Here is a 24,236-nt window from a genome sequence, read left to right as displayed (position 1 = left end):
CCCAAAAGGCAGATGGGCGTTAGCACAAGTTCAATATGAGAACAGTAAATATGTATTTGGTGTTGTTTATGGGCCTAATATAGACGACCCGAACATGTTTGACTCATTAAATGTAGAACTTCTTGAATGGGAGGGCGAACTGCTAATAATGGGGGATTTTAACTGCGTGATGAATTATGCTGAGGACTCTACTAGGCAAGCTTCTTCATCACGGATGCGTAAAGTAAGGGCCACCATAATGGAACTAAGCCGCATACATAATCTGAAGGATGTATGGAGAACTATTCACCCCAATGTAGCAGGGTTTACATATTATTCACATCCTCATAAGCTTTGCTCTCGAATTGATTTAGCCTGGGCTACTGATAGAATCATTGAAGGATGTATTATTGAACTATGCCCTAGAATAACCTCAGATCACAATCCTATACTTTTGACAATAAAGATTGGCAGCATTAGGAAAGATGCACGCAGCTTTACATTCCCAAGATATTTAATATCAGATCCTCTATTTACATCACAATTGAAAGCACATATAAAAGAATTTATAGAAATAAACTTGAACTCGGCTGCAATCATATCAGTATGGGAAGCGTGTAAGGCTAGTGTAAGGGGCTTTGCCCAGCAATATGTATTTCGGAAAAATGCAGAAATATGCAACACTCTCAAACAAACTAACCTACATATATTGTCATTGGAAAAAAGATTAGCTCTAGCCCTCCGGCAGGGGGCATCTAATAATAACATCCTTCAGATCAGATTAGAACTAGTGGATTCACAATCAGAGACAAAAAAATTCCTGCGAGAGAAGAGTAGCGCCAGAATGCATAAATTCCACTTGTCTCAATATGAAAGTGGAGATAGAATTGGCAAAGTCCTAGCATATAAGGTAGCAGACCAGAAAGCTAAAACTAACATCAAATCAATTAAGGGCATGGACTCGATTATGTACCATCAACCAGATGAGATTCTAGAACAATTTGCCAAATACTATCACAATGTATATACCCCCGAAGATCGCCCAATTAGAGAAGATATAATGTCTTATTTGAGAGTCTATTTGAATGGAGACTATGAAAAAGAAGCCGTCAATCTGCTTAGTTCTGAGATTACACTAGACGAGATCAAAACGGCTTTCTTTTCACTACCTCTGGGCAAAGCGGCTGGGGAAGATCTGCTTCCCATTGAACTTTATAAGATTTGCTCTGAAGAACTTTTTCCTTTATTTAAGTTATTAGTTGATTCAATGGGGGAAACTGGAATTGCCCCTCCTTCATGGCGAACAGCGAAGATCATTTTATTTTTGAAAAAACAAAAACCTGTAGAGGAATGCGGGTCATACAGGCCGATATCTTTGATTAATGCAGACGCGAAAGCTTTTGCTAAGATTCTAGCAAACCGTCTGGCTCCCCTTATGCCAGAACTTGTTAACATGCAACAGCACGGGTTTGTTATGGGCAGAGACACCACGGCCCATGTCAATATGGCCATTACGGCCTTTGATATAGCCAACACTAACCACACCCCACTCGGTATGATTTTTCTTGATGCTGAAAAAGCGTTTGACCGAGTGGGGTGGGACTATCTATGGGCTGTGCTTGATGTATACGGTATTAAGGGTAGATACCTTGGCTGGATCCAGTCATTATACGATCACCCAATGGCCACGATTAATTATGCGGGCAAAAGCTCTGCATCTTTTTCAATAGAAAGAGGAACGAGGCAGGGGTGCCCTTTGTCGCCCCTGCTATTTGCTTTGTCATTGGAACCCTTTCTTAATGCTTTGTTAATATCTAGCGATATTATTTCTTTCAATCACAAGGGAAACAGCTTAAAAATCACCGCGTATGCGGATGATATCGCTGTATTTACTACTGATGTGTCTAAAGCTGTTCCGGCTATAACTAAAGAAGCAGAAAGATTCGGTAAGGTATCCGGCTATAAACTAAACGCTAAAAAAACTCAGGTTGTCGCAAACTATAAACCAACAGGAATAGTATCGGGTATATGTAAGAACGCTACCTATCTTGGTGTTAAGATCTCGGCCAAGTTAGAAGACGTTATAACCCTCAATTATGACTTGCTTCTTAAAGAAACAGTGGCATCTTTTAAAAAATGGCACAAGATTACATTAAGTCTTGTAGGTCGTCTCAACTTAATAAAAATGAAAATTCTACCTAAAGTTCTTTACCTATATAGATCAATCCCTTTGCGTCTTAATATTGTTTTTTTCAAAAAACTCGATGGAATATGTAGTAGCTTTATTTGGGGCTACAAGAAAGCGCTAAGAGCTCTTAATCAGCTGAAACTCCCAATTGACAAAGGGGGTCTACATTTTCCTGATTTCAGACTGTACCCTTTTTCCTCTTTTATTGGCCGTTTGCGGAGTTTACTATGCACTGAAAACCCTTTTTTCTATCATAAGTTTATGTTAGGTCAAGATAGCAATTAATTTCTTTCTAGAGTAAACAACCCTAACTATTTTAAAAGAGTTAAGTTTAAGACTGCTAGACACACCGCCCAAATTTGGAAACAAATATTGGCACATGAGAAAATCTCCTTTTTTAATGCAGAATTAAGATTATGGGAAAACCCTGTATTACCTGGAATCTTTTCGGATGGGGCAAGAACAGCTTGGACAAGGCACGGCATAATCACACTGGGGGATATGTATGGCACTAACGTTTTTTTAGGATTTGAAGCACTAAAAAATATATATAAGCTGAATGATGGAATGTACTTCAAGTATATGCAAATTCATGATTTTATCGTTCACAAGATGAAAGTCAGGGAAGTTCAGCAATCAGACATTATTAAATGTGTGTATTCAAAACGGACTAAGTCACTTATTAGTGAAGGTTATTATAACTTGAACAAAGATAAAAAAGATGATTGTGGTAAAATGGCTCTTAAATGGTCCGATCGGCTGGGTGTTAACATTTCCGCCAAACAGATCTCTACTACACTCACTCAAATCAATAGAGTGGTGCATTCTTCTAACATTAGGCTTCAAGCATATCGTACGGTTTGTCAACTTTATTACACCCCAGAAAGGATTGCTAGCTGGACTCTAGACAATCAGGTTAATGAGCGCACCAGGTGCCCTAAATGTTTCTTAGAAGCTGCAAACATAGAGCATATGCTTTTTTCATGTCCCGCTTTTACTAACTTTTGGAAAGGATTAGAAATGATACTTAATATGAAATTGCTTGTTTTCCCACCTATATCTGCTCACCTGATTTTATTAGATATCCAGGATGTGAACTGTCCCAATAGAGACCTTATTTCCATTATTTTTGCTTGTGCCAGACTAACTATTGCCAGATCTTGGATATCGCCAGATCCTCCTCATACAATGGAGTGGTGGAGTCTAGTAAAGGAAATTTATACAATGGAGATTGCTCTAGTGAGACTAAGGGGTCCTAACTCTTTGAAGAAAAAAGAAAAAGTCTGGATTAATTTATTTGGATAAGAATTGGGGAAGATGTTGGTTGGCTATTAGAGACATTTTTGCAAACTGAAATATCCCTGTTTTTCTGTTGTAAATGATTTGTTAACTGGTGTTATCTACTTTTGTTTGTACATATTTTGTTTCTCTTAACCTCTTGCAATATCAATAAAGAGATTAAAATAAAAAAAAATTTAAAAAAAGAAGCTTTGGACTTCCTTGACCGATTTGAGTGTGCTCCACTCCTTTACAGCTCTGATCTTCAGCTGATCCATAGTGACTCCTTCTGGAGTTAGCACAAATCCAAGAAATTCCACTGATCTCACCTTAAAAGCACACTTCTCCAATTTAAACATACAAACAATTCTCCCTCAGCTTTTGCAAGACTCCTTTAACATTCCGATCATGATCTTCTACTACATTCGAGTATATTAGTATTTCGGAAATATACACAGTTGCACATTGATTGGTGAAATCTTTTAAATCATCGTTGATGAAAAGCTGAATTGCCACTGGTGCTTTGCACAAACCATAGGTCATTACTTGGTACTCAAACAATCCAAATTCGTCCTAAAAGCCGTCTTACATTCGCAAACTCAAATGAGGTGATAAGCCCCTCTCAAGTTTAGCATGGTATACACTTGTGCTCCTTTTACCTGGTCCAACAGCACCGAGATCATGGGCAGAGGGTATCTGTTCTTTACGGTGATGCAGTTTATTGCCCGGTAATCAATGCACGTTCTCAGCTCTCCTTCTTTTTTCGGCATGAAGAAAAGTGGTGTAAAAACTGGAGATTGTGACGGCCGGATAAATCCATTCTCAAAATGTTAATGGATGTAGTCCTTTAAATGCTGGTTCTCTTTTTCCATCCGGGCAAACACTCTACTGCAAGGCAGGTGTGCACCCGGTTCCAGCTCGATTTTACAATCATAGGCGCAGTGGGGCGGAAGTCGATCCGCTTCAATGCCGCAGACGCATTGATTGCTGCGCGCAGACCAGGGAGTTGTTCCCCCGACTGCAGATGCCTCAAGTAAGTCCCGGCATTACAGGAACATGTAAATAGTTGAATCTCCCACTCGGTGCATGCGGAAATATCTACCTAATCCAAGAACGAGCGACAACTTGCAAAAAACGAGAAACCTGACACATTTCTGCCTTGACGGAAATTAGGGCGCCAACTGGGAACTCTGGAGTCTCTGCCCAGATTTCTAGTACACCCTTGACTAGACCCCACGCTCATTCACAAGCGCCTACTCCTCAAGAACCTGCAGACTCACCACCAAGCAAAGCAACACGCTCAATTACGCCACCACTCAGGGCCACACATATCCATTACTCGGGCGATATATTGACAGTAACAATACAAAGAACAAGACTCATACTTTTCCTACTTCGTTCTTCCATCGCCAAGTGCTACATCCACTCCTCTGGCGAGAAATTAGGAGCCAGTAAACGAAGAACAAGACTCATCCATTCTTCATAGCCCTAAGTGCTAATTTCAGATTGCTCACACTTTGTCCTGAAGAAGATCTTAACTAATATAAAGATCGAAACGTCTTCGACCCTTACAACCGGGACTCCGTCCATTGTATATATTTACTTGGAGTGCCCTCATGTTGTCAATGTGATGTTATGTTTTTTATGGCACTTTTCAATTAGTTACGCACCTACCCACTTACGTGAGCACCTGAAAGTATTTCTGAGCCTCAATGTGTTTAAATGAAAATAAACCCTAACTGTTGTCCTACAACCCTGCTCCCTCGTTTGATCAAGTACCACACCTACATTGAATGTACCCTTTCCTATAAGGGCAAATATATAAACACACTGTGTCTCTATCTCTCTGGATCTAGTAAGGCCAACTCTGAACCACTCTACTCCCTATTTTATTTTATTTATTTATTTTTTCAGGTACTTGCATGACCATGGAGCTCCGGTGGTACTGCAGCCTCGCAGGATACTCAGGTAAGAATGGTACTCCTTCTTGTTCTTCTTGTGCTGCTGTAAATTCAGTTGAGGTGAGTACTGTTTCTCAGAGGAAAACACGGTAGAAAAATGATCACCTCTGTTTCTTTCTCTCAGTTCTTGTTATCACTAGTAACCTTTAGACGAGCTAGGTGTTAGTTAAAACCTTCCTAATACTTAAATTATCTTATTGAACACAAAGAAAAAAATACGAGGGGAATCTGATATTTACTTTTTGTGCTGACTCTGCCGCAAGTTACTGAGAAAACGCTGCTCTATAATTCTCAGTCATGTGATGAGAATTACTCCGCCTCGACCAGTTGTTCCATGTCCCACTAACATATTCAGCTCAAAACAAGGGATATAATTAAGGCTCCCAGTTTTCTGTTTTTACTGATTTTTGTAGACAATGTGTTTTCTGTCTGTATTTATTTTTAACAGCGGAAACATACTGAAAAGTTTGTACTTTTTATAAAAGACTCTACATGCTGTATTTCATGAATTCCAGGCAAAAACTGATCTCATAGACAAATAGGGAGTTACAAAACAGGATCAGATTTTCTTAAATACAGTTATAAGTTAACATATAGTTGTAGAATAAAGCTAATATGCACCTATTGGTTTAGTATTATGTTATATGTGGCTGTTAAATTTGCTAAAATGCGACAGGCTTCCACGTATGAGTGCATGTCTAAGAGTTAAATAAATGTGGATATATACCGTTTTACAACTCCATTTATACTAAAAATACAAAATAAATATGGATAAATACCAATAAGATGGACAAAAAATAAATATGGGTAAATACAGATTGATATGTTAAAAAAATAAATACCATAATACCGGGAGCCCTAGTTATAATCAGAGAATCTTGCGCTGGTTCCTGTTGCTTCAAACTTTTCAATTCCAGATCAGAAATAGGAAAAGTAAAGCCCAAGAGAAAGCAGACTTACTATGTTTCCCACTACAATTTGTTCAGAATGAATGACTTCAAGGGAGATGCATAACTGGATAAGGAATTACCTTTCTGGTTGAGATTCATCCTGAGATGCTAGAGGCCTGATTCCTTCTCAAAACCTTTCTGTAGAAAAAAAGAAACAAAAAAGACGTAATAGAAAGGAAGGAAAGACCAAGGCATAATAAAGTAGACAAAGAAGAAATACAACAAGGGCCGAAGGAAGAGAGAAATAAGAACCAAGAACAAGTAAAGGCTGAGTTAAAGGAGAAGACTAAGACAAGGGGGAAGAGAGAAATAAGAACCTCTGAACAAGTAATGGTTGAGATAAAGGAGGGACACATAGGAAAAAGGAATAGAGAAATAAGAACCCAGAAAAAGTAACGGTTGAGATAAAGGAGAGACACAGAGGAAAAAGGAATAGAGAAATAAGAACCAAGAACAAGTAAAGGCTGAGTTTAAGGAGGGACCAAGACGAGGAAGGAAGAGAGAAATAAGAACCTCTGAACAAGTAACAGTTGAGATAAAGGAGGGACACAGAGGGAAAAAGGAATAGAGAAATAAAAACCCACAACAAGTAACGGTTAAGATAAAGGAGGGACACAGAGGAAGAAGGAAGAGAGAAATAAGAACCCAGAACAAGTAATGGTTGAGATAAAGTAGGGACCAAGAGGAAGACGAAAGAGAGAAATAACAACCACAGAACAAGTACTGGTTGAGATAAAGGAGGGTGACCCTCCTGTTGTTATTTCTCTCTTTTTTCTTCCTCTGTGACGGAGGAAGAAGGAGGAGAGAAATAACAACCCCAGAACAAGGAATGGTTGAGATAAAGGAGGCACACAGAGGTAGAAGGAAGACAGAAATAAGAACCCAGAACAAATATTGGTTAGGATAATGGAGGAACACGGAAAAAGGAAGAGAGAAATAAGAACCTCAAAACAAGTAATGGTTGGGATAAAGGACAGAAAAAACCCCCAGGCCGAGTAACAGTTAAGATAAAGGTGTTACACAGAGGAAGAAGGAAGCGCGAAAAAAGAACTTAGAACAAATAACAGTGGAGATAAAGGAAAGACACGGAGGAAAAAGAAAGAGACCTATAAGAACCCAGAACAAGTAACGGTTGAGATAAAGGAGGGACCCACAGGAAGAAGGAAGAGAGAAATAGCTGTGTACTTATTCCCTCCTGAGGCGGAAGCCGGGAGGTTGTGCCACTTTGTGCTCTTATATTTTAACTCTTAGCTTTGTTTTAAAAATTGCACTTTATTTCGCTTGATTACTAAGCTTTTAATTCTATCACTGTGTCCCTCGCCTACCCGCTTAAATTGAAAGCGGTTTCACCGTTTACTCCAGCTGCCGCCTGCTTAATTAGGAGAAGCACGGTGAGCTTACCTGACTCTCCCCCTGTAGTGACCGTGTTTTTGGCTCTATTTCTGAGTGATGGTGACTTTAAGCTTGCTACCATCCTGGATCCCTATTCTTAGCTTGTTTTGGTCCTTTTTAGGCCCCTTTTCAGACCTAGAAGCATAAACTAGAGGATAGCTGCTTTATCATGATGATAGATCCCTTATTCTTGACTCTAATCCATCTATTGCCTATTGGCTTTGACATAATTATGTGTCCTTTCATCATCCTACCTATAGTAGAGGGTGAATCCTGTAGTACTGACTTTATATTACATATTGGTATGGTTTGTGTATGTATTCTGATAGAGTTAAGTCCTTTTCGGGCCTACAAGGCCCAGAACTAGAGAGACTCCATTTTGCTTTCTGTCCCTGCAGACTGAGATGCTTGCAGGGTAAAGGTGATGTTTATAGTTAATCCTGTTATGTGCTAGGGGAAAACCAGCGGAGACTGGATCTTATCGAAAATAATGTGTTTGTCTCTTGGGCCCAGACGTAACATGCAGATGGCCACTGCGTTTGCGCGGAGAGCCTTGGAGCTGGCACAGGAATTCGGTGGGAGGTAGTTTCTGCTGGAACTTTCCACTAGAGGAGAGCATTCTATATTAGCGAAGTGCAGAAGAGGAGGAGAGTCAGTCGGTTCTTGGAGAGAGAGAAGTCAGTTGGTCTTTGGAACAGTTCAGTTCAGTTGGTTTTCTGGAATGGAGAGAGAAGGCAGATGATTGCTGGAGAGAGAGCAGTCAGATGAATCTTGGAATGAAGTTGGAACTGTCAGCTGGAGCTGCCAGTTTATCAGGATGCATTAAAGCAGTTACCAGTCAGATGGAGAAGTTGAAGCTGCCAGCTGGAGCAGTTGAGCCAGTGGAGTGAAGCCGTGGTGACGGAGGAGAGAGAGAGCCCTGATTCCACCAGAGAGAGAGAGAAACATTCCTTTCTAATAGGGTGAGAACTAGTTTGCTTTACACTTAAACATTAATCTTGTCTTTTATTTCCTAGGCTAGATTCCCTATTGTAGTGTTACACTGATTAATCCTTTTTCTTTCAGCTGTGTGATAATCCATTCCCTTTTCAGTTATCTACAGTCCCTGTCAGTTACATGTGGATGTGTTATAGTAATAAAGCTTTTTATTATAATAAAGAGACCCCGCAGATCTGTGTATGTGTCTACTCCCCTTTTACTTTTCAGGCTATGTGTTATAGTTCAGTATTATATTGTTGATATTGATAGTGAATAAAGGAACGCCAGTTCTTAATGAACAGCTGTGCAGATGTTGTTATTACAATAAAGTTAACCTTTCTTCTAGTCAGATGCTGTTATGTGAACGGATGCGACTCCCGTCCAGGTAAATGGTAACTGAACAATGAGGGGGAGAGGAGAGCTTGTCTTTGATAATACCTTTTGCACAGTGTGATTTGGCCATTCTTGTGTACCACATAAAATATAACAATTGCATATGAGACATCCCCAGTAGGTATTAGATGTATGAGAGAAACTTCCCAATAGAGAGAGAGAGCTGAAGGTATTCATAGGACAGAGATTGCCACTAGAGAGAGAGAGTGGCATTAGTTAGAGCACTGAGTGTGTCAGTGTGTAATGAGATCGCCGCTAGGGAAAGTGGCGTTAGTGAGAGCATTGATTGTGGTCAATGTATATACCCACAGGATTGTGGCTTGAGTGAGCACTGAGTGTGTCAGTGTGTAATGAGATCGCCGCTAGGGAAAGTGGCGTTAGTGAGAGCATTGATTGTGGTCAATGTGTATACCCACAGGATTGTGGCTTGTGTATGTGTGAAATAGTGAGAGCACTGGGAGAACACAGTGTATATACCCACAGGATTGTGGCTAGGGAGAGCACTGATTGTGGTCAGTGTGTAATGGTAAGGTATTGGAATGAGTGTGGTGTAGGGCATGGACGTCCTTAGTAATCAGTGAGTATTCCTAGTAATCCCTATAGATTTAGTGGTGTTTCTGATGATATGAGCTTGTATATTGCTAATTCCCCATCCTTAGGTAGGAACACAGATACCTGTTGTAAATAGGTCCTAAGGAGGGAAGTGGTTGCGTTTCGGCTGGGTTGGTGGTGTCTTGGTGAGCTGATTCTATCTGGTCCGAAAATCCGGTCGTTACACCCCCGCACCCCCTTGTGACCCGTACCTGCATCAGTCGACTCAGGGCTGAGTTAGCGGTGTCCCGGGCGGGCTGAATTCAATTGCGGGCATCCTTGTTGGGGGAAGCCTACTCACGCACTCTAGCGGAGAGTATAAAAAGGGCACTCAGCTGCAGCCACGTATCCTAGCTGTGTACTTATTCCCTCCTGAGGCGGAAGCCGGGAGGTTGTGTCACTTTGTGCTCTTGTATTTTAACTCTTAGCTTTGTTTTAAAAATTGCACTTTATTTCGCTTGATTACTAAGCTTTTAATTCTATCACTGTGTCCCTCGCCTACCCGCTTAAATTGAAAGCGGTTTCACCGTTTACTCCAGCTGCCGCCTGCTTGATTAGGAGAAGCACGGTGAGCTTACCTGACTCTCCCCAGCACCCCCTTGTGACCCGGACCTGCATCAGTCGACTCAGGGCTGAGTTAGAGGTGTCCCGGGCGGGCTGAATTTGATTGCGGCCATCTTTGTTGAGGGAAGCCTACTCACGCACTCTAGCGGAGAGTATAAAAAGGGCACTCAGCTGCAGCCACGTATCCTAGCTGTGTACATATTCCCTCCTGAGGCGGAAGCCTGGAGGTTGTGTCACTTTGTGCTCTTGTATTTTAACTCTTAGCTTTGTTTTAAAAATTGCACTTTATTTTGCTTGATTACTAAGCTTTTAATTCTATCACTGTGTCCCTCGCCTACCCGCTTAAATTGAAAGCGGTTTCACCGTTTACTCCAGCTGCCGCCTGCTTGATTAGGAGAAGTACGGTGAGCTTATCTGACTCTCCCCCGCACCCCCTTGTGACCCGGACCTGCATCAGTCGACTGATGGCTGAGTTAGCGGTGTCCCGGGCGGGCTGAATTCGATTGCGGCCATCTTTGTTGGGGGAAGCCTACTCACGCACTCTAGCAGAGAGTATAAAAAGGGAAAGGCATGTCTCCGCGCAGCGGACGCTTACAGCGGACGCGCCGGATCTGCGCCGGAGTCGTGCCAGAGTCCTGCCAGTCTGCGCCCGTCTGCGACCAGGACGTGGCCAAGGCCAGAGACCATGCTGCACCTTCCATTTATAGATACGATAGAAAGACGTTACTCAACTTAAGACAAGCGCACTGTGCTTTCTCGTATTCTCTTCCCTCTGACATTACAACCCTCTCCTTCCCGTGTATGCCTTATAACCTTGATCAGGCAGATAGCTCTTCTGTGTCTCTTTGCCCCCTCCGACTGAACCCCAAGCGGTCTTCATTCACTAATAAAAATGTCACGATCAAAGCGGGCCTTATAAACTGCCGCTCGCTAGTAAAACACTCGCTGGATATAGCTTTATCCCTATCAGATAATAACTGGGATATTCTGTTTTTGATGGAAACTTTGCTAGGGGAGGACACTAATCCCGCCCTATCCCTGGCCATCCCCTCTGGCTACAATATTCACTGTGCGAACAGGCAAAGTCGCTCTCACGGCGAAGGCATTGCCATAATTTATAGATCAGTATGGACCATCTCCTCCTTTCCCTATACTCAAATAGAATCCATTGAGGCTCTATCTTAGATTCTTAGATTACACTCCGAGTTCTTCAACAAGATAAAACTCAGCAACCTGAGAAAACCCCGCTTGCTATGTTTTGATTAGTAATAGAACTCTAATGAGCACTGAAAGGACGATCACTTCCTAGTGACATCTTTATTGACGTCTTATGTCCAAAAACGTACGTCAAACAAGGCACCTTTCAGGTATAAATAATACCAGCGTTGCCTTAAGCAAGAGCGACATCGATGATAGCGATGGTGTGGTGAATACAGGAGCAGAACAGCTGTCCCTTGCAGAGCCCAGCAGATGCAAGCAGCCCACGGACGCTGCCCCTCCTCCTCCTTAACGCGCTGAGAGAGACGCTATCTTTTCTCCTGCCGAGAAAATTCAGCTCCGGCGTTTCCAGCCTACTCTTGCGAGTGACTGGGATATCGAGACCTCCAACATTCTATTTCAGAGGTATGGTGTTGACTAAACCCTTAGAGAGAATTCTTGAAGCAAACCTTGGCAAAACCAACTTAACTAAAACTGCTACTTACTTACTCCCTCCCAAGTATTAGGCTTAGGTCAGGTACACTGGGGTAGGCGTAGTTAGAAGCACCAGTTGAGTACGTTAGTCAAATGTATATATGAATGTATATATTTTATTCATTTTAACCATTGTATGGCTAAGAAACCATATCAATGCTTTTACAGTATTATTTCGCAATCCTCATTTTACTGTACGCACTTTTTATAATAACTAGTCTTGCAATTGTGGCAATTCATTTCTCTTGCATGAGAAGAAAGACTGTTCAATAAATAATACCTTTTATTGAAAACGCCTGTCTCTCTATTCTCTGCATCTTGGTGAAAGTAATCTGCACAACTGACTGAGTAAAATAACTGTCTATAGTTTCACACGACTCTAGAGATTGACTCTTATTCTAAGGAGCAAAGTTGTCATGTTTATGCGGTTGTTGGAAATCTGAATCCCTTCTTGTCTGTACCAGGGAAGCTGATCACTTCCTATTCAGTCAAGAAAGTTTCCAGTGACCTCTGAGCTAGTTGGTACAAACCCAATTAAGTTTAGCATAGTCAGTAGAGACCTGGAAGACTGCACTTCTATGTCTATACTACTGTTTATGTTATTCCAATGCGCAGGGCCTATAGGGAAAATAGGAACTACACTACAAGCTGCTATAAAGAGTCTGGGCTCACTCACCTAGAGCAAACGCATGGTCCTTCAATTTGCCCCCGTTAGGTAACCACATATATATAATGTGGCGTGGATTTCTTCCACACATTTTTGAAGCATTATTGCTTGGATTCAAAAGTGAAAAGAGATGGACGTTTCATCCGTTAACATCAGACGCTCCCCTGCGCACGTTCAGGAAGGACCTCAAGACCTGGCTCTACGACTGATCCGGAGCTGCTCCCCCTCCCCCCAGCTCCTTGAGACCTCACAGGTGAGTAGCGCGCTTTGCAATCCCCTGATTGATTGATTGATCCATTCTGTGCTGCAGGACACCTTCAGTTCCACCACCTGGGAGGGGGTTCTGCTGTAGTATCAATTCAAAGGGTGATGAGTATCTATCAGAAAAAAAAGTGACTTACCTGCAGTTTGGATCTCTGCAACGGATATGGTGTCTAGCTACAGATACCTCACAACTCCCACCCATCGCTCCCTTCTAAAGGAAGGTCAGGCATCTAATTGATAATAAAGTTTCCAATTTAGTACTTTTCAATTCCGTATTCACTGTCTGGGTAACTAATGACAGGAACAACTCTGTTGTAACCAATTTTGAGAGGGAGCTAACGCCACCTACCACTGCAGGTAATCTATTGCAACATTTTCCACATCCAGTATTTGCCTAGGAATATTAAACAAGTAAGCAATCTACATATAGATAGTATGACCAAGAATTATTCCAGAGCATAAGTAAATTATGCTGGTAGAAGCAAATACTGAGACCACCTCACTGCTTTGCTGTCAACACTCCAGCAGCTTCTCACTGAAGCTATAACACAGTTAAAGCCGGCTTGTATCACCCACAAAGCAGGACGTGACCTATTTATTTGGCAGAAAATGTTAAATGTTTGGTGGTGAGCAACTCTTGTGCAGCGCAGAATCTATTTTTCTGAACTCTTCATGCTTCAAAAAGAGCAATTAGCACAGGTGATGACTCCAGCAAATACCACATACATCCTCAGTCAATTCCTTGCTGCACCAGGAGACTCTGAAACACACTTTCACCTGCTCTGTGACTAAGTCCTGTCCTGTAATATATAACAAGCATTTGCAATGCAATAGGTCTGGCAATTGCGAGATTTTGAGCTATGGGCATTGTAAATGGCAATGCCTTTTATTTATGTGTTTTAAAAAAAAAACCTGCAATAATAAAAGACATTGTCATTTACAATACCAATAGGTCAAAGTTTCTAAAAAGCGAGACCTATTCCATTGCAAATGCTTGTGTTTTTAGATGCCCATGTTTCAGTCTGGTCTGTGATCCTTACCACAATGACCCCCTTTTGGATGATTACTGTCGTTTATAAACTCCTCGAATACATGTTGGAGTGCGCTGCTCTCCCCCTGGTAAAATTAAAATGCTGATATTGACACCATGGCACTGGAGAGCCTGGGACATGCAGTCCCAGCATTATGTTCAAAAGATGTCAGGCTGAGATAGGGGAGGCCATATGCTCCCCAACCCCCTACACCCCCTCCACGCCTGAAAGATTTTGAAAGAATACCCCAATCTGCCTACAAAATCAGCAGACTGAAGGGTGAAGCGTCGGAAAAAACACACACAAGTGTAAAACCGAAAGTGCACGTGCGGCAACAAATAGGTGCAAAAACGCATTCTAAAGAAAGAGCACGGTAGGTTCATCCTGGGTTCTGAACTCAAAATGGACCACCAGATCAATTCTGTCACATCCTCCTGCTTCCATACCCTCCACCTCCTACGCAAGACCTTCAAATGGATCCCCCTCGAACACAGAAAGACCGTCACTTACGCCCTTATCACCAGCGGACTTTACTGCAGCAACACACTCTACGCCGGAATCAACAAAAACTTCACCGCAAGCTTCAAAACATCCAGAAGTTGCCGCTAGATTAATCTTCAACCTGCCACGACACTGCCACATCACCCTGCACCTGCGCACACTCCGCTGGCTCCCCATCGAGGCAAGAATCACCTTCAAGATCCTCACCCACCCACACAAAGCCCTCCAAAACCGAGGACCAGCAACCTGAACAGCCGACTCACATTTCACGCACCCAAAGGCCCTACGATCAGCCCAGCTCTTCCACGCCGTGATCCCTCGCACCAGGATGTCCAGATTGGGAGTCCGCTCCCTTTCCTTCCTCGCGGCCAGAGCCTGGAACGCCCTCTTGCTCCACCTCAGACAGACGAGACCACTCCCCAACTTTCTATAGGACCACAAAACAAGGCTCTTTGTTAGACCGCCTCCTCGATGGATAAGACCCTGCGCCCTCCTTCCACCACCCACCAGCGCCTTGAGACCCTTACGGGTGAGTTGTCACGCTTTAACAAACCCATGAATTATTTTTTTTTTTACAAAGTTTTATATAGCATAAACTTGACCCTTGATTGCTGAGACTTAAATGCAGTTCCCCCGATTGGAGGTCGACTGCCCTAGCCGTTACGTCAATACGTCTTGGAGGAGAGTTACTTGCATCTGAATAGGCTGTGTCTCCTTTTGCACAATGCTGTCTCTGCCCCCTGAGGTCATGCTGCACCCGTGAATGCAGAACTGGGTTGGACTGGGTTTAGAGACCCTAGCCACAAAGAGAATAAAGACATTTTGGGGTATAAGTATTAGACCAAAAACCCCAAGACTTGGGATTACTTCAAGGATCAGGAGGCCCTTACCAAGAAGAAGAGCGGAAGGACTGTGTGAGGAGTGCTACTTTTTCTGTGTGAGGGGTGGGTTGGCCTGTAGTTGCTGCTTCTGTCTGTGGTGAAGGAAAAGGACTGACTGTTTTTGCCCTTCTGTGGTATCCTGCTTGTGATGAATCCCCAAGGGCGTGTGTGCATTGACCCCCTTACTACCCCTGAGGACCAGTTCTGTGCCCCTCAACAAAACGACATAGGAGAACTGGTGCAGGGAGTCAGGAGGACTAGATTTTCGAGGACTGTATCACGGAAGAGGTAAAGAAGGTTGATGAAAATTCCCCTGGTGGGTAGAGCTCTTCACCAGGGGTAAAATGAGCCGAAGATCGTCCAAATCGGCCCAGTGGGACCCAAGTTATGCCCTTTTAAAGTTTGGCGACCTTAGACCTTTCCACACCTGGAGTGCGTGATCTCCAGTGCGGTTCGATTGGATTCTCCAGGGTGGTCCAGGGCCCCGGGGACAACTGCTGGGCTAACATGTTATGTTGGGGGAGGGGTCGTGGTGTGTCCCCGCGCGCCTCCATCTCGCCTGGGGACCCCATCCCCCGATGCAGACTTATAGTAAAGGGGGCCGGGACCCATCCTGGACCCCTGTGTGCTTCCTGAGGTTGAAACAAGAGTAAGGACAGGGGAGGGCAGCTGACTCCCCAGCGTGGTCCACTCTCCTTGCCTCTGTCCGGGGGGAGCTGGAGGCCACCTCCGAGGGCACCCGTCGATACCTGTTGCTGGTTCCTGCAGCATCACATGTGGGTGCCACTAGGTCAGGGAGCCAGCGAGGACGCTGTGGGTGTGCTGCCCCCCAGCAAGGACCACTGTTGAGGTGCCCGAAGGGATGGGCACCTCCATCAGACCCACTAGACCCAGAAGAAACCATTCCTGAAGGACAGCAGCTCTCCCCGGCTCAGCGGGAGAGCCAATACTATGATATTCACTGCACTCTGGAATCTTGCTCCATAATGCTTTGCGGGCATTTGGTTTGGATTGTATTTTTGCCCATAACTTTGCTTGGAGTGGTCCTAGGAGGATGGGACCACCCCCGAATAGTTATATTGTAAATGACATATTGGTTTATGTGATCTCACATTAAAAATAACAAAATGTTTTATATGATGTCATAAAAAGCACCTAGTGCAGTGGGGTCTGATGTGTTATGTGCCTTCTTAATGACAAGTGCCTATTGGGATTATGGTTCCATGTGGTTTACGTGCATCTTTGTCAAGGAAGCCACCGGTCGGCGTAGAAGAAGAACGCAGCTAATTTCGCAATGCCCACTCCCGAACAGACGTCTCCTGATATTGACTAGGAACCGTTCTTATCCAAAGGGGGAAAGGGGAATGGGATTGTAAGATGAGACAGCTGAACTTTCCCGTCGCCTCTTCTACGTCTGCTGCTAGTCTGCTTGGCTTCTTCACGAGTTCTCCTGGTGGACCTGGCCCTTTTGGCAGGTTCACCCCTAAACCTTTTGCTTTTATATGTGACCTGGTGTTAGTTGTTTTTGGCTTCTGCGCACTTTGACACTGTGTCCCAGTGTAAAGTGCGCGCGCATCTGAGTGCGTGTGGTGAGATTGGCCTGTCCTCCCATAGGAATGCTTGGGGAATATGTGTGTCCATGATAGTTCCTGATGTGTGGGGAGTGCAGGGACGAGTTTGATATGTGCGAACTCATGAGATTAAATGCTGCGCGAAATCGAAATCTGCTAAATATAGTGACCAACAAAGTTGTTGTAGCGATTCTGGGTATCAGGCATAGGGCAGGGCTTCAAAGTCACAACAACACTACAACTCCCAGAACGCCCTGGGCTCTGGCAGTCCGGAACTGGCAACTGAGAAGTGGTATTTAAGCGCCTCCCAGGAAGTGCGAGGTGCTTGTCAATCGTTCCAGATTCCTGGCCTGAACCCGACCATCTTTGTCACCTACGCCGCAGCTGATACCGCGGACGCTTTCCTTCCCGCTGAGGACGCCGCAGCTGGTACAGCGTACGCTTTGCTTCCCACTTCATATTGGAGGTAGGAACTAGTCTAGCACGGCCGTGCTATACAAACAGCTTCTTTTGTTTATTTCCCTGACTTTGCTCATTTTGCGTACCCAGGCGTACTTTAATCGGTCCACATTCCCCGCCCGGCAAAACACTAGGCCTGCACTGTGGGGATTGCATCGATCACCGAAACGCCTTGACAAACGCCTTCCTCTGGGTCCTGTGCAGTAACAGCCTGAGGATTGTTATAGGTGTTCAACACGTCAGATATATTTCTCGCCGAGGTTCCGGCATCCAGCGCTGTGGGGCAACTAGTGAGTATCCCCTAGCTTGCCTTATATGTAACTGTCTGGCACCTCCTTCAAACCTGGGTAACGGTTTCCTTTGTTTTCCTAGCTGCGCTGAGCTAAGAAGAATCCCTCCTCGAGACCAGACCTAGAAGGGTGCCCCATCAACAACGTGTTTCCTTTATTTTTGTCCCTTCCCTTTTCCCCGGATTACGATCCTTCTCAAGTGTGTTTGCCGCACTGGGAGGGTTGGCACTTACGGGAATTGGGAGGTCTCTCTTCAAGCTGTGGTCCCCGCGGTCTAGAAGAAGACAGGTTAGTGGGATAGCATTACCTGTTTGGGTTACTAACTGTCTGTTCCGTGACAGTTGTTGGGGAGTTAAGGTTATTGCTTTGCTGATCTTAAGGATTTCAGATTTCGGTGATCAGTGTACACTGTTACCATATGCTGCGCTCCCATTAAATAATGCCTCCACTCCTTAAAGGCATCTTTGATCGTTAGTAATTCTTTCTCCGTTATGGTGTAATTTATTTTGGCGGGTGTTAGTTTTCTGGACCGATAAGCCACTGGATGCAGCTGTCCAGTCACCTTGTGTCGTTGAGACAACACCCCACCAATCGCCAAATCTGATGCATCGGTCTTAACAAGGAATGGTTCTTGAGGATCGGCATGGAGAAGGATGGGTGCAGTTGTAAAATCTTCTTTCAAAGATTTAAAGGCTCTTTGTGAATCTTTCGACCATTCAAAGGGCACCTTTTTCCTTAATAAGCGTGTTAAGGGAATCAGGTTCTCAGAAAAATCTTGGATAAATCTTCGGTAGAAATTTTCAAGTCCGATGAAGCTTTCGACTTCCTTGACCGATTTTAGTGTGCTCCACTCCTTTACAGCTCTGATCTTCAGCTGATCCATAGTGACTCCATCTGGAGTTAGCACAAATCCAAGAAATTCCACTGATCTCACCTTAAAAGCACACTTCTCCAATTTAAATGTACAAACAATTCTCCCTCAGATTTAGCAAGACTCCTTTAACATGCCGATCATGATCTTCTACTACATTTGAGTATATTAGTATTTCGGCAATATACACAATTGCACATTGATTGGTGAAATCTTTTAAAACATCGTTGATGAAAAGCTGAAATGCCACTGGTGCTTTGCACAAACCATAGGGCTTTACTTGGTACTCAAACAATCCAAATTCATCCTAAAAGCCGTCTTACATTTGCGAACTCAAATGAGGTGATGCGCCCCTCTCAAGTTTTTCATGGTATACACTTGTGCTCCTTTTACCTGGTCCAACAGCACCGAGATCAAGGGCAGAGGGTATCTGTTCTTTACGGTGATGCAGTTTATTGCCCGGTAATCAATACACATTCTCAGCTCTCCTTCTTTTTTCAGCATGAAGAAAAGTGGTGTAAAAACCGGAGATTGTGACGGCCAGATAAATCCATTCTCAAAATGTTAATGGATGTAGTCCTTTAAATGCTGGTACTCTTTTTCCATCAGGGCATACACTCTACTGCAAGGCAGGTGTGCACCCGGTTCCAGCTCGATTTTACAATCATAGGCGCAGTGGGGTGGAAGTCGATCCGCTTCAATGCCGCAGACGCATTGATTGCTGCCCTGACTACAGATGCCTCAAGTAAGTCCCGGCACTACAGGAACATGTAAATAGTTGAATCTCCCACTCGGTGCATGCTGAAATATCTACCTAATCCAAGAACGAGCGACCACTTGCAAAAAACGAGAAATCTGACATATTTCTGCCTTGGCGGAAATTAGGGCGCCAACTGGGAACTCTGCAGCCTCTGCCCGGATTTCTAGTACACCATTGACTAGACCATGCGCTCATTCACTAGCGCCTACTCCTCAAGAACCTGCAGACTCACCACCAAGCAAAGCAACACGCCCAATTACGCCACCACTCAGGGCCACACATATCCATTACTCGGGCGATATATTGACAGTAACAATACAAAGAACAAGACTCATCCTTTCCCTACTTCGTTCTTCCATCGCCAAGTGCTACATCCACTCCTCTGGCGAGAAATGAGGAGCCAGTAAACAAAGAACAAGATTCATCCATTCTTCATAGCCCTAAGTGCTAATTTCAGATTGCTCACACTTTGTCCAGAAGAAGATCTTAACTAATATAAAGATCGAAATGTTGTCGACCCTTACAACCGGGACTCCGTCCATTGTATATATTTACTTGGAGTTCCCTCATGTTGTCAATGTGATGTTATGTTTTTTATGGCACTTTTCACTTAGTCATGCACCTACCCACTTACGTGTCTACCTGAAAGTATTTCTGAGCCTCAATGTGTTTAAATGAAAATAAACCCTAACTGTTGTCCTACAACCCTGCTCCCTCATTTGATCAAGTACCACACCTACATTGAATGTACCCATTCCTATAAGGGCAAATATATAGACACACTGTGTCTCTATCTCTCTGGACCTAGTAAGGCCAACTCTGAACCACTCTACTTCCTATTTTATTTAATTTCTTTATTTTTTTAGGTACTTGCATGACCATGGAGCTCCGGTGGTACTGCAGCCTCGCAGGGTACTCAGGTAAGAATGGTTCTCCTTCTTGTTCACCTTGTGCTGCTGTAAATTCAGTTGAGGTGAGTACTGTTTCTCAGAGGAAAACAAGGTAGAAAAATGATCACCTCTGTTTCTTTCTCTCAGTTCTTGTTATCACTAGTAACCTTTAGACAAGTTAGGTGTTTGTTAAAACCTTCCTAATACTTAAATTATCTTATTGAACACACAGAAAAAAATACGAGGGGAATCTGATATTTACTTCTTGTGCTGACTCTGCCGCAAGTTACTGAGAAAACGCTGCACTATAGTTCTCAGTCATGTGATGAGAATTACTCCGCCTCGACCAGTTGTTCCATGTCCCACTAACATATTTAGCTCAAAACAAAGGATATAATTAAGGCTCCCAGTTTTCTGTTTTTACACATTTTTGCAGACAATGTGTTTCCTGTCTGTATTTATTTTTAACAACGGAAACATACTGAAAAGTTTGTACTTTTTGTAAAAGACTCCACATGCTGTATTTCATGAATTCCAGGCAAAAACTGATCTCATAGACAGATAGGGAGTTACAAAACAGGATCAGATTTTCTTAAATACAGTTATAAGTTAACATATAGTTGTAGAATAAAGCTAATATACACCTATTGGTGTAGTATTATGTTATGTGTGGCTGTTTAATTTCCTAAAATGCGACAGGCTTCCACGTATGAGTGCATGTCTAAGAGTTAAATAAATGTGGATATATACCGTTTTACAACTCCATTTATACTAAAAATACAAAATAAGTATGGATAAATACCAATAAGATGGACACAAAATTAATATGGGTAAATACAGATTTATATGTTAAAAAAATAAATACCATAATACCGGGAGCCCTAGTTATAATCAGAGAATCTTGCGCTGGTTCCTGTTGCTTTAAACTTTTCAATTCCAGATCAGAAATAGGAAAAGTAAAGCCCAAGAGAAAGCAGACTTACTATGTTTCCCGCTACAATTTATTCAGAATGAAGGACTTCAAGGGAGATGCATAACTGGATAAGGAATTACCTTTCTGGTTGAGATTCATCCTGATATGCTAGAGGCCTGATTCCTTCTCAGAACTCTTCTGTAGAAAAAAGAAACAAAAAAACCTTAATAGAAAGGAAGGAAAGACTAAGGCATAGTAAAGTAGACAAAGAAGAAATACAACAAGGGCAGAAGGAAGAGAGAAATAAGAACCAAGAACAAGTAAAGGCTGAGTTAAAGTAGGAGACCAAGACAAGGAGGAAGAGAGAAATTAGAACCTCTGAACAAGTAACGGTTGAGATAAAGGAGGGACACATAGGAAAAAGGAATAGAGAAATAAGAACCCAGAAAAAGTAATGGTTGAGATAAAGGAGAGACACAGAGGAAAAAGGAATAGAGAAATAAGAACCAAGAACAAGTAAAGGCTGAGTTTAAGGAGGGACCAAGACGAGGAAGGAAGAGAGAAATAAGAACCTCTGAACAAGTAATGGTTGAGATAAAGTAGGGACACAGAGGGAAAACGAATAGAGAAATAAGAACCCACAACAAGTAACGGTTAAGATAAAGGAGGGACACAGAGGAAGAAGGAAGAGAGAAATAAGAACCCAGAACAAGTAATGGTTGAGATAAAGGAGGGACCAAGAGGAAGAAGAAAGAGAGAAATAACAACCCCAGAACAAGTACTGGTTGAGATAAAGGAGGGTGACCCTCCTGTTGTTATTTCTCTCTTTCTTCTTCCTCCGTGATGGAGGAGGAAGGAGGAGAGAAATAACAACCCCAGGACAAGGAATGGTTGAGATAAAGGAGGGACACAGAGGTAGAAGGAAGACAGAAATAAGAACCCAGAACAAATATTGGTTGAGATAATGGAGGAACACGGAAAAAGGAAGAGAGAAATAAGAACCTCAAAACATGTAATGGTTGAGATAAAGGAGAGAAAAAAAAACCCAGGCCGAGTAACAGTTAAGATAAAGGTGTTACACAGAGGAAGAAGGAAGCGAGAAAAAAGAACCTAGAACAAATAACAGTTGAGATAAAGGCAAGACACGGAGGAAAAAGAAAGAGACCTATAAGAACCCAGAACAAGTAACGGTTGAGATAAAAGAGGGACATATATACATATCCTGCTTTTGTGGATTTGGTGGCGTACAGGAAGAAGGCGGTACCACAGAATGCCTTTAAGAACTACAAACAATCCTCTCTATGTCAAGGTAAAGCCTGCACTCGAGTACTTGAGCAATTACAATTTTATTAGCAGACAGCACTTGTAGACAGGAACTGTGTTTTGGCTGTTCTGACAGCCTTTGTCAACCTCAAAAAGAGACATTTTTGCTTCTTAATTAATGTGTGTGCAAAAAGCAGTGCTGTGACAGAGGACTCTGTCACAGTGGATCATCTGCTGAATTAAGATTTGTTATGCCCTGATACACAGGAGCTGCTATAAAGAGTCTGGGCTCACACACCCAGAGCAAACGCATGGTCCTTCAATTTGCCCACGTGAGGTAACCACATATATATAATGTGGCGTGGATTTCTTCCACACATTTTTGAAGCATTATTGCTTGGATTCGAAAGTAAAAAAAGAGATGGATGTTTCATCCGTTAACATCAGACGCTTCCCTGCGCACGTTCAGGAAAGACCTCAAGACCTGGCTCTTCCACTGATCCGGAGCTGCCCCACACCCCCCAGCGCCTTGAAACCTCACGGGTGAGTAGCGGGCTTTGCAAACCCCTGATTGATTGATTGATCCATTCTGTGCTGCAGGACACCTTCAGTTCCACCACCTGGCAGCAGGTTCTGCTGTAGTATCAATTCAAAGGGTGATGAGTATCTATCAGAAAAAAAAGTGACTTACCTGCAGTTTGGATCTCTGCAACAGATCTGGTGTCTAGCTACAGAGACCTCACAACTCCCACCCATCGCTCCCTTCTAAAGGAAGGTCAGGCATCTAATTGATAATAAAGTTTCCAATTTAGTACTTAATTCCGTATTCACTGTCTGGGTAACTACTGACAGGAACAACTCTGTTGTAACCAATTTTGAGAGGTAGCTAACGCCACCTAACACTGCAGTTATCTATTGCAACATTTTCCACATCCAGTATTTGCCTAGGAATATTAAACAAGTAAGCAATCTACATATATATAGTATGACCAAAAATTATTCCAGAGCATAAGTAACTTATGCTGGTAGAAGCAAAAACTGAGACCACCTCACTGCTTTGCTGTCAACACTCAGCAGCTTCTCACTGAAGCTATAACACAGTTAAAGCCGGCTTGTATCACCCACAAAGCAGGCACTTGACTTTGCCTATTTATTTGGCAGAAAATGTTAAATGCTTGGTGGTGAGCAACTCTTGTGCAGCTCAGAATCTCTTTTCCTGAACTCTTCATGCTTCAAAAAGAGCAATTAGCACAGGTGATGACTCCAGCAAATACCACATACATCCTCAGTCAATTCCTTGCTGCACCAGGAGACTCTGAAACACACTTTCACCTGCTCTGTGCCCAAGTCCTGTCCTGTAATATATAACAAGCATTTGCAATGCAATAGGTCTGGCAATTGAGAGATTTTGAGCTATGGGCATTGTAAATGGCAATGCCTTTTATTTACGTGTTAAAAAAACAGACCTGTAATTATAAAAGACATTGTCAGTTACAATAACAATAGGTCAAAGTTTCTAAAAAGCTAGACCTATTCCATTGCAAATGCTTGTGTTTTTAGATGCCCCTGTTTCAGTCTGGTCTGTCATCCTTACCACAATGACCCCCTTTTAGATGATTGCTGTCGTTTATAAACTCCTCGATTACATGTTGGAGTGCGCTGCTCTCCCCCTGGTAAAATTAAAATGCTCATCTTGACACCATGGCACTAGAGAGCCTGGGACATGCAGTCCCAGCATTATGTTCAAAAGATGTCGGGCTGAGATGGGGGAGGCCTTATGCTCCCCAACCCCCTAGACCCCCTCCACTCTTGAAAGATTTTGAAAGAATACCCCAATCTGCCTAGAAAATCAGCAGACTGAAGGGTGAAGCGTCGGAAAAACACACACAAGTGTAAAACCGAAAGTGCA

The 24,236-nt window shown here is 43.0% G+C and overlaps 1 protein-coding gene across 3 annotated transcripts in view; it reads left to right on the top strand.

Annotated features, from left to right (window-relative positions):
- LOC147745331 (uncharacterized) overlaps nucleotides 1–24,236 on the top strand; it is a 63,955-nt gene that overhangs the window by 23,602 nt on the left and 16,117 nt on the right. For 2 of the 3 annotated variants that reach the window (XM_086952240.1, XM_086952241.1), the window contains 2 exons: nucleotides 5,360–5,413; nucleotides 20,128–20,181. The gene's annotated coding sequence lies outside the window, so the exon portion shown is untranslated. The remainder of the gene's footprint in view (nucleotides 1–5,359; nucleotides 5,414–20,127; nucleotides 20,182–24,236) is intronic. The other variant, XM_086952239.1, reaches the window with a different exon arrangement.

The sequence above is a fragment of the Lissotriton vulgaris genome, chromosome 1_1 (genome assembly GCF_964263255.1).
Source record: "Lissotriton vulgaris chromosome 1_1, aLisVul1.2, whole genome shotgun sequence".
NCBI classification, from domain to species: domain Eukaryota; kingdom Metazoa; phylum Chordata; class Amphibia; order Caudata; family Salamandridae; genus Lissotriton; species Lissotriton vulgaris.
The sequence above is the reverse complement of the archived record's forward strand: the minus strand, read 5'-3'. Positions and strand labels throughout refer to the sequence as shown.